The 10,964-nt window shown below is 43.8% G+C and overlaps 1 pseudogene; it reads left to right on the top strand.

Annotated features, from left to right (window-relative positions):
• The first annotated feature begins 473 nt into the window (after positions 1 to 473).
• Positions 474 to 2,770, top strand: LOC147985935 (protein MAINTENANCE OF MERISTEMS-like; annotated as a pseudogene).
• The last annotated feature ends 8,194 nt before the right edge of the window (positions 2,771 to 10,964 follow it).

Below are 10,964 nucleotides of genomic sequence, written 5' to 3'. Positions count from 1 at the left end.
TCTTCCCCTCCTAATCCTCTAGGTAATCCCCCAACTTTTTCCTCTTTGTATTGGTTAATTTTGTTGCATTCACCCCATGTGTAGAAACCCTAGTTCATCTCCTTTTTAAAAATTTGTTGATACTTGCATTTGTATTAGAAATGTATGGGTAGGGATATGTATGGTATGATTAGTATTTGGTACTTATAGTAGGTTTTTTAGTTTTTATGTATTTGGTAGCAAATTTGACATAGCGAATAGGAGGTTGTGTGCAAATGTGTGTATGCATATTCACTTGTATGGATGATTTGGCTTAGGTATAGATTTGTAGTTGTATGTATCCCTTTGTTGTATGGATATGGATATTTGCACCCGTATGTATGTTTATATTTCCATTACTCTAGATATTTACAAATGAAAAGGAGGCTTTGTAATTTTGTAGGATGGCTTCTCTTATCCATCCATCATACGATCTACTTCATCATGCATGGTTCATGGCAGATGAAAGAAGGGTTTTTGATCAGCTTCACTTGAGGTCTGGTGCGGTTCATGAGAAGATGGAATATGACGAGCGATACACAGAGTATATCCAGAAGACTGGGCTTCTCCCATTTGTCTCACTCGTGTCTCATTCGATGGCGAAGATGAATCCTTGTGCGATCATGACACTAGTTGACCGATGGCGCCCTGAGACACATACTTTCCACTTCTTTGTTGGAGAGATGACGGTGACTTTGCAGGATGTTACAATGATCACTGGACTTCCTATCAAAGGAGAGCCTATTTGTTTTATCACAGATTCAGAGGGATGGCGTGAGACTATGGTGGGACTCATTGGGATGGAGCCGGGGTGCAAGGGAAGTCTGCCGGTGCAAGTTATCATTGGATTTCTGAGAACTTTAGGAAGTACCGGATGATGTTGATGATGAAACAGTGCAACAGTATTGTAGGGCATACTTGTGGTATGTAGTCAGCTGGACTCTTTTCTCGGATGGCACGGCGTGAATGCTTCCTTTATGTGGTTTGTTGTTTGCTGGGTGGGAACATGGACTGAGTTGGGGTACGGCGGCACTAGCTTATTTGTATCGGCAGGTAACTAGTTTTGCATAGTATCTTAACAATGTAGATATTTTATATGGTTACTGACATATCTACTATTTGTGTGTAGTTAGACGAGGCTTGCCGTAGGGGCGTGGATCCAAAGAACACCGCCAAGGCAAAGGAAGCCAATATCGGTGGTCCCATGCTTCTCTTGTCGGTCTGGAGTTGGGAACGCTTGCCGGTTGGGCGGCCAATGCCTACGGGTCTTGGTTATGAGCCATGGGATGATCATGATGACCCGGACCGTATGCCTACGTGGGCGTATAAGCGGGACAAGGTTGAAGGTTTTGTTGACAATTCAAAGACCATGTATTTGCACTATTGCAACGAGCTCGACATCACGACCCCAGAGCAGGTTAGTTTGTTGACTGTGTTGCCCCTTCGGTTTTCCAAAAATCATAGTAACCACCTATTTTATTATTTGACGCTACAGGTGACCTGGGAGCCATATAGAACGGCGGGCAATATTAGCAGAAGTCTCACTTTCAGATTGAACCGAAAGTGTTATGAAGAAGCAAACCTATGGAGGATGCGTTGCCCATTGATTTGTTACTATGCCGTTGAGTTTCATCAGCCACAACAGGTTATGACACAGTTTGGCTTATATCAGGAGACCCCGCCAAAGTACAAGGACACTTCGATACATCTGCATAGGTAAATGCTTAATACTACTTGAAGGTATTCTTTTCATTGTTTCACGCTACTAACGAACATGATGAATTTGAATAAGTAGCCTGGACAAGATGCAGCAAAAGAGTATAAAGAAGTGGAATCGTGAGCGTGTCATGTATATCCAGGAGTTCAAGCACATAATCAATAAGACCGAGCTCTCATTGCGTGAACTTACTTCTAAGCCTCCCCCGCGGGCTTTCGATACGGAAGCATTCAACCACTATCTCATGTGGTTTCGTTCCGTTACTCATACTCAAATAAACTCGCCAGCATTTGATCCAGATGACATATTGCATGAACCCAATCCGGGGTTCGACCGGATGGCCAACATGCAGTACAACAAACTTATAAGATATGGTAGACGGTATGAATCGGCGCCCGTTGTCTGCTTTGTGGTAAGTTCCCGTTATCTCTAGTTGGGAACATACGAGACAATGAACGGAACATGATTTATTTTGTCGTTTTGAACAACAATCAGAGCTCTCGAAGCATGTGAACGACGCTACAAGTACCCTCCAGGTGAAGAGGCGTACAACAAGCTAAAAGCTTTTGTTGAGGTATGATGCTTCGTAAATTGATTTCCATACACACTTGTTAATGTTTATCTCCTTACTTTGACATGTTGATTTCACAGCGGAGCAAGTCTTGGGCACGTGGCCTGGGTGCTCTACTAGGCTGCCGCTCCATCGATGTCGCCATGCCTTCTACGTCGAGGTCAAGATCATCATCAAGTGCCACAGAACACCCACTCGACGACTCGGTTGATGGAGAGGGGGAGGAGGGCGATGAACAGACGCATGATGAGATCAACACCTCGCAGATGCCCGATGCACCCCAGCCTAGTCAAAGGCGTGGAAAGTATACTCCGCACAAATATGATAGGAAGGCACGTAAGGCCCCGGTGATTGAGGCCGCTTCAGAGGAGGAGGAGGAGGTGGAGGTGCCGCTACAGAGGAGAAGGCGCTTAGTGAAGGGGAAGGATGCTGCACCGGCTAAGAGGGGGAGAGGAATGAAATGATGCATTTGTCTTGAACTATGTAGGAAACTTTGTGGTGAACTATGTATGAGACTTGATGCATTTGTGGTGAACTATGTATGAGACTTGATGCATTTGTGGTGAACTATGAAACTTGATGCATTTGTGATGGTTCTCTTCCACTTAGTGTTCTTGAAGCATCAACAAAACTCCAGCAGCAGCAGCGGTACTCAGCAAATAGCCAGCAAAACTCCAGCAGCAGAATCAGCAAATAGCATGTTGCCAGCATGACGCCATGGATTTTCTGCTGCCATCGCTTTCAACACCATCGTGAGGCAGTTGTATGATTCTTCCCAACCACCATACAATATCTCAAAGGCAGCTTGCTTGGCCTTCCATGCCTTCCCATACTTCACCTCGTACCCAAAAACCTCCTTCACCATCTCCATCAACGCCCGAATGGGATATGTCGGGAGTATCTTTATGGAGGATGAAAATCTATATGCAATGAATTTGGAGGTCAATTGACGGTGATCATCCTTTACATTAGCATCATCAATATCCTTGCCACAACATCGATGGTGAAACACAGAACTTGTAATCTTCCATTGTGGTCCGCCTTTGACACATCTTGCACGGATAACCCAAGGGCAATTATTCTCGTGTTCCTCACATTTCACCACATAACACACTTTGCAGTTTGACTTATCCACAAAGAATGGCCGATGAAACTTAGCTGCGTAGTCCTTGGCCCAATTTTGAAGTTCTACCAAGCTTTCATTGTTCCTTCACTAACACCATACACACTTGCTTTGGTATCTCGCTTTGAAGTTAACCTTGGTGCAAGAATTTTACTTGTGCCACCATCAACAATAGCCTTATCGGCTAGGCTTAGATCACGGAAAAATGATGTCTTGTGACTACGTCCTATTACCTTCTTGAAAGCATTGGCTTCTTTGGCCATCAAACCATCCTCATCTATTTCTTCATACAGGCCTTCATCCTCCGAGTCCCATGCATAGGACCTATTGTATGGAATCTCATGGTCCATGTCCTCTTCCATGCAATTTGCCTCAACATCGCCAACATAATGGTCATGAAGATAAGCCCCCGATTCATCACCCTCAAACTCACCACCATCCATGTGCAAGTCTTCATTATCAACTTGGTCATTCCCAACGGGGCTGAAAGGTTGGGTCATTGGAGGTTGGCTCATTGTTGTGTCATGCACATCCGGAGTGACATGTGTTGAATCTCGAACTAGGCTTCTAACATCATATGAAGATGCTGAAGGAAATATGCCCTAGAGGCAATAATAAAGTTATTATTTATTTCCTTATATCATGATAAATGTTTATTATTCATGCTAGAATTGTATTAACCGGAAACATAATACTTGTGTGAATACATAGACAAACAGAGTGTCACTAGTATGCCTCTACTTGACTAGCTCGTTGATCAAAGATGTTTATGTTTCCTAGCCATAGACATGAGTTGTCATTTGATTAACGGGATCACATCATTAGGAGAATGATGTGATTGACTTGACCCATTCCGTTAGCTTAGCACTTGATCGTTTAGTATGTTGCTATTGATTTCTTCATGACTTATACATGTTCCTATGACTATGAGATTATGCAACTCCCGTTTATCGGAGGAACACTTTGTGTGCTACCAAACATCACAACGTAACTGGGTTATTATAAAGGTGCTCTACAGGTGTCTCCGAAGGTATTTGTTGGGTTGGCGTATTTCGAGATTAGGATTTGTCACTCTGATTGTCGGAGAGGTATCTCTGGGCCCACTCGGTAATGCACATCACTTAAGCCTTGCAAGCATTGCAACTAATGAGTTAGTTGCGGGATGATGTATTACGGAACGAGTAAAGAGACTTGCCGGTAACGAGATTGAACTAAGTATTGAGATACCGACGATCGAATCTTGGGCAAGTAACATACCGATGACAAAGGGAACAACGTATGTTGTTATGCGGTCTGACCAATAAAGATCTTCGTAGAATATGTGGGAGCCAATATGAGCTTCCAGGTTCCACTATTGGTTATTGACCGGAGATGTGTCTCGGTCATGTCTACATAGTTCTCGAACCCGTAGGGTCCGCACGCGTAAAGTTTTGATGACGGTTATATTATGAGTTTATGAGTTTTGATGTATCGAAGGTTGTTCAGAGTCCCGGATGTGATCACGAACATGACGAGGAGTCTCGAAATGGTCGAGACATGAAGATTGATATATTGGAAGCCTATATTTGGATATCGTAAATGTTCCGGGTGAAATCGGGATTTTACCGGAGTACCGAGGGGTTACCGGAACCCCCCGGGAGCTTAATGGGCCATAGTGGGCCTTAGTGGAGAAGAGGAGAGGCAGCTAGGGCAGGGCCGCGCGCCCCTCCCCCTCTAGTACGAATAGGACAAGGAGAGGGGGGCGGCGCCCCCCTTTCCTTCCTCTCTCCCTCCTCTTTCCCCCTTCTCCTAATCCAACATGGAAGGGAGGGAGTCCTACTCCCGGTGGGAGTAGGACTCGTCCTGGCGCGGCTCCTCCTGGCCGGCCACACCTCCCCCCTTGCTCCTTTATAAACGGGGGCAAGGGGGCACCCCATAGACACAACAATTGATTTGATCTTTTAGTCGTGTGCGGTGCCCCCCTCCACCATAGTCCACCTCGATAATACTGTAGCGGTGCTTAGGCAAAGCCCTGCGTCGGTGGAACATCATCATTGTCACCACGCCGTCGTGCTGACGAAACTCTCCATCAACACTCGGCTGGATAGGAGTTCGAGGGACATCATCGGGCTGAACGTGTGCTGAACTCGGAGGCGCCGTGCGTTCGGTACTTGATCGGTCGGATCATGAAGACGTACGACTACATCAACCGCGTTGTGCTAACGCTTCCGCTTTCGGTCTACGATGGTACATGGACAACACCCTCCCCTCTCGTTGCTATGCATCACCATGATCTTGCGTGTGCGTAGGATTTTTTTTTGAAATTACTACGTTCGCCAACAATGGCATCCGATCCTGGTTTTATGCGTAGATGTCATATGCACGAGTAGAACACAAGTGAGTTGTGGGTGATATAAGTCATACTGCTTACCAGCATGTCATACTTTGGTTCGGCGGTATTGTTGGATGAAGCGGCCCGGACCGACATTACGCGTACGCTTACGCGAGACTGGTTCTACCGACGTGCTTTGCACACAGGTGGCTGGCGGGTGTCAGTTTCTCCAACTTTAGTTGAACCGAGTGTGGCTACGCCCGGTCCTTGCGAATGTTAAAATAGCACAAACTTGAAAAACTATCGTTGTGGTTTTGATGCGTAGGTAAGAACGGTTCTTGCTCAGCCCATAGCAGCCACGTAAAACTTGCAACAACAAAGTAGAGGATGTCTAACTTGTTTTTGCAGGGCATGTTGTGATGTGATATGGTCAAAGCATGATGCTAATTTTATTGTATGAGATGATCATGTTTTGTAACCGAGTTATCAGCAACTGGCAGGAGCCATAGGGTTGTTGCTTTATTGTATGCAATGCAATCGCCATGTAATGCTTTACTTTATCACTAAGCGCTAGCGATAGTCGTGGAAGCATAAGATTGGCGAGACGACAACGATTCTATGATGGAGATCAAGGTGCCGCACCGGTGACGATGGTGATCATAACGGTGCTTCGGAGATGGAGATCACATGCACAAGATGATGATGGCCATATCATATCACTTATATTGATTGCATGTGATGTTTATCTTTTATGCATCTTATCTTGCTTTGATTGACGGTAGCATTATAAGATGATCTCTCACTAAATTTCAAGATAAAAGTGTTCTCCCTGAGTATGCACCATTGCCAAAATTCGTCGTGCCCAGACACCACGTGATGATCGGGTGTGATAAGCTCTACGTCCATCTACAACGGGTGCAAGCCAGTTTTGCACATGCAGAATACTCAGGTTAAACTTGACGAGCCTAGCATATGCAGATATGGCCTCGGAACACTGAGACCGAAAGGTCGAGCATGAATCATATAGTAGATATGATCAACATAAGTGATGTTCACCATTGAAAGCTACTCCATTTCACGTGATGATCAGTTATGGTTTAGTTGATTTGGATCACGTGATCACTTAGAGGATTAGAGGGATGTCTATCTAAGTGGGAGTTCTTAAGTAATATGATTAATTGAACTTCAATTTTATCATGAACTTAGTACCTGATAGTATCTTGCTTGTCTACGTTGATTGTAGATAGATGGCCCGTGTTGTTGTTCTGTTGAATTTTAATGCATTCCTTGAGAAAGCAAAGTTGAAAGATGATGGTAGCAATTACACGGACTGGGTCCGTAACTTGAGGATTATCCTCAATGCTGCACAGAACAGTTATGTCCTGGAAGCACCACTAGGTGTACCACCTGCGCCAGCAACTGCAGACATTATGAATGCATGGCAGTCACGTGTTGATGACTACTCGATAGTTCAGTATGCCATGCTTCATGGCTTAGAACCGGGACTTCAACGACATTTTGAACGTCATGGAGCAAATGAGATGTTCCAAGAGTTGAAGTTAATATTTCAAAAGAATGCCCGGATTGAGAGATATGAAGTCTCCAATAAGTTCTACAGCTGAAAGATGGAGGAGAATAGTTCTGTCAGTGAGCATATACTCAAGATGTCTGGGTACTGCAATCACTTGATTCAACTGGGAGTTAATCTTCCGGATGATAGCATCATTGACATAATTCTTCAATCACTGCCACCGAGCTACAAAGCTTCGTGACAAACTATAACATGCAAGGGATGGATAAGACGATTCCCGAGCTCTTAGCAATGCTAAAGGCTGCGGAGGTAGAAATCAAGAAGGAGCATCAAGTGTTGATGGTCAATAAGACCACCAGTTTCAAGAAAAAGGGCAAAGGGAAGAAGAAGGGGAACTTCAAGAAGAACAGCAAACAAGTTGCTACTCAAGAGAAGAAACCCAAGTCTGGACCTAAGCCTGAGACTGAGTGCTTCTACTGCAAGCAGACTAGTCACTAGAAGCAGAACTGCCCCAAGTATTTGGCGGACAAGAAGGATGGCAAGGTGAACAAAGGTATATGTGATATACATGTTATTGATGTGTATCTTACCAGAGCTCACAGTAGCACCTGGGTATTTGATACTGGTTCTGTTGCTAATATTTGCAACTCAAAACAGGGACTACGGATTAAGCGAACACTGGCCAAGGACGAGGTGATGATGCGCGTGGGAAACGGTTCCAAAGTCGATGTGATCGCCGTCGGCACGCTACCTCTACATCTACCTTCGGGATTAGTATTAGACCTAAATAATTGTTATTTGGTGCCAGCATTGAGAATGAACATTATATCTGGATCTTGTTTGATGCGAGACGGTTATTCATTTAAATCAGAGAATAATGGTTGTTCTATTTATATGAGTAATAGCTTTTATGGTCATGCACCCTTGAAGAGTGGTCTATTTTTGATGAATCTCGATAGTAGTGATACACATATTCATAATGTTGAAGCCAAACGATGCAGAGTTGATAATGATAGTGCAACTTATTTGTGGCACTGCCGTTTAGGTCATATCGGTATAAAGCGCATGAAGAAACTCCATACTGATGGACTTTTGGAACCACTTGATTATGAATCACTTGGTACTTGCGAACCGTGCCTTATGGGCAAGATGACTAAAACGCCGTTCTCTGGAACTATGGAGCGAGCAACTGATTTATTGGAGATCGTACATACTGATGTATGTGGACCAATGAATATCGAGGCTCGCGGCGGGTATCGTTATTTTCTCACCTTCATAGATGATTTAAGCAGATATGGGTATATCTACTTAATGAAACATAAGTCTGAAACATTTGAAAAGTTCAAAGAATTTCAGAGTGAAGTTGAAAATCATCATAACAAGAAAATAAAGTTTCTACGATCTGATCGTGGAGGAGAATATTTGAGTTACGAGTTTGGTCTACATTTGAAACAATGCGGAATAGTTTCGCAACTCACGCCACCCGGAACACCACATTGTAATGGTGTGTCCGAACGTTGTAATCGTACTTTACTAGATATGGTGCGATCTATGATGTCTCTTACTGATTTACCGCTATCATTTTGGGGTTATGCTTTAGAGACGGCCGCATTCACGTTAAATAGGGCACCATCGAAATCCGTTGAGATGACGCCTTATGAACTGTGGTTTGGCAAGAAACCAAAGTTGTCGTTTCTTAAAGTTTGGGGCTGCGATGCTTATGTGAAAAAGCTTCAACCTGATAAGCTCGAACCCCAATCGGAGAAATGTGTCTTCATAGGATACCCAAAGGAGACTGTTGGGTACACCTTCTATCAAAGATCCGAAGGCAAGACATTCGTTGCTAAGAATGGATCCTTTCTAGAGAAGGAGTTTCTCTCGAAATAAGTGAGTGGGAGGAAAGTAGAACTTGATGAGGTAACCATACCTGCTCCCTTATTGGAAAGTAGTTCATCATAGTAACCGGTTCCTGTGACATCTATACCAATTAGTGAGGAAGTTAATGATGATGATCATGGAACTTCAGATCAAGTTGTTACTGAACCTCGTAGGTCAACCAGAGTAAGATCCGCACCAGAGTGGTACGGTAATCCTGTTCTGGAGGTTATGTTACTAGACCATGATGAACCTACGAACTATGAAGAAGCGATGGTGAGCCCAGATTCCGAAAAATGGCTTGAGGCCATGAAATCTGAGATGGGATCCATGTATGAGAACAATGTGTGGACTTTGGTTGACTTGCCCAATGATCGGCAAGCCATTGAGAATAAATGGATCTTCAAGAAGAAGACTGACGCTGACGGTAATATTACTGTCTATAAAGCTCGACTTGTTGCGAAAGGTTTTCGACAAGTTCAAGGGATTGACTACGATGAGACCTTCTCACCCGTAGCGATGCTTAAGTCTGTCCGAATGATGTTAGCAATTGTCGCATTTTATGATTATGAAATTTGGCAAATGGATGTAAAAACTGCATTCCTGAATGGATTTCTGGAAGAACAGTTGTATATGATGTAACCCGAAGGTTTTGTCGATCCAAAAGGGGCTAACAAAGTGTGCAAGCTCTAGCGATCCATTTATGGACTGGTGCAAGCCTCTCGGAGTTGGAATAAACACTTTGATAGTGTGATCAAAGCATTCGGTTTCGTATAGACTTTTGGAGAAGCCTGTATTTACAAGAAAGTGAGTGGGAGCTCTGTAGCATTTCTGATATTATATGTGGATGACATATTGCTGATTGGAAATGATATAGAATTTCTGGATAGCATAAAGGGATACTTGAATAAGAGTTTTTCAATGAAAGACCTCGGTGAAGCTGCGTATATATTGGGCATCAAGATCTATAGAGATAGATCAAGACACTTAATTGGACTTTCACAAAGCACATACCTTGACAAAGTTTTGAAGAAGTTCAAAATGGATCAAGCAAAGTAAGGGTTCTTGCATGTGTTACAAGGTGTGATGTTGAGTAAGACTCAATGCCCGACCACTGCAGAAGATAGAGAGAAGATGAAAGATGTTCCCTATGCTTCAGCCATAGGCTCTATCATGTATGCAATGCTGTGTACCAGACCTGATGTGTGCCTTGCTATAAGCCTAGCAGGGAGGTACCAAAGTAATCCAGGAGTGGATCACTGGACAGCGGTCAAGAACATCCTAAAATACCTGAAAAGGACTAAGGATATGTTTCTTGTTTATGGAGGTGACAAAGAGCTCATTGTAAATGGTTACGTTGATGCAAGCTTTGACGCTGATCCTGATGATTCTAAATCACAAACCGGATACATGTTTACATTGAACGATGGAGCTGTCACTTGGTGCAGCTCTAAAAAAAGCGTCGTGGCGGGATCTACGTGTGAAGCGGAGTACATAGCTGCTTCGGAAGCAGCAAATGAAGGAGTCTGGATGAAGGAGTTCATATCCGATCTAGGTGTCATACCTAGTGCATCGGGTCCAATGAAAATCTTTTGTGACAATACTGGAGCAATTGCCTTGGCGAAGGAATCCATATTTCACAAGAGAACCAAGCACATCAAGAGATGCTTCAATTCCATCCGGGATCTACTCTAGGTGGGAGACATAGAAATTTGCAAGATACATACGGATCTGAATGTTGCATACCCATTGACTAAGCCTCTTCCACGAGCAAAAGATGATCAGCACCAAGACTCCATGGGTGTTAGAATCATTACT

Source organism: Triticum urartu, chromosome 2A (genome assembly GCF_056163025.1).
Source record: "Triticum urartu cultivar PI428250 chromosome 2A, HENAU_Tu73, whole genome shotgun sequence".
Lineage (NCBI taxonomy): Eukaryota > Viridiplantae > Streptophyta > Magnoliopsida > Poales > Poaceae > Triticum > Triticum urartu.
This window is presented reverse-complemented; position numbering and strand designations above follow the sequence as displayed.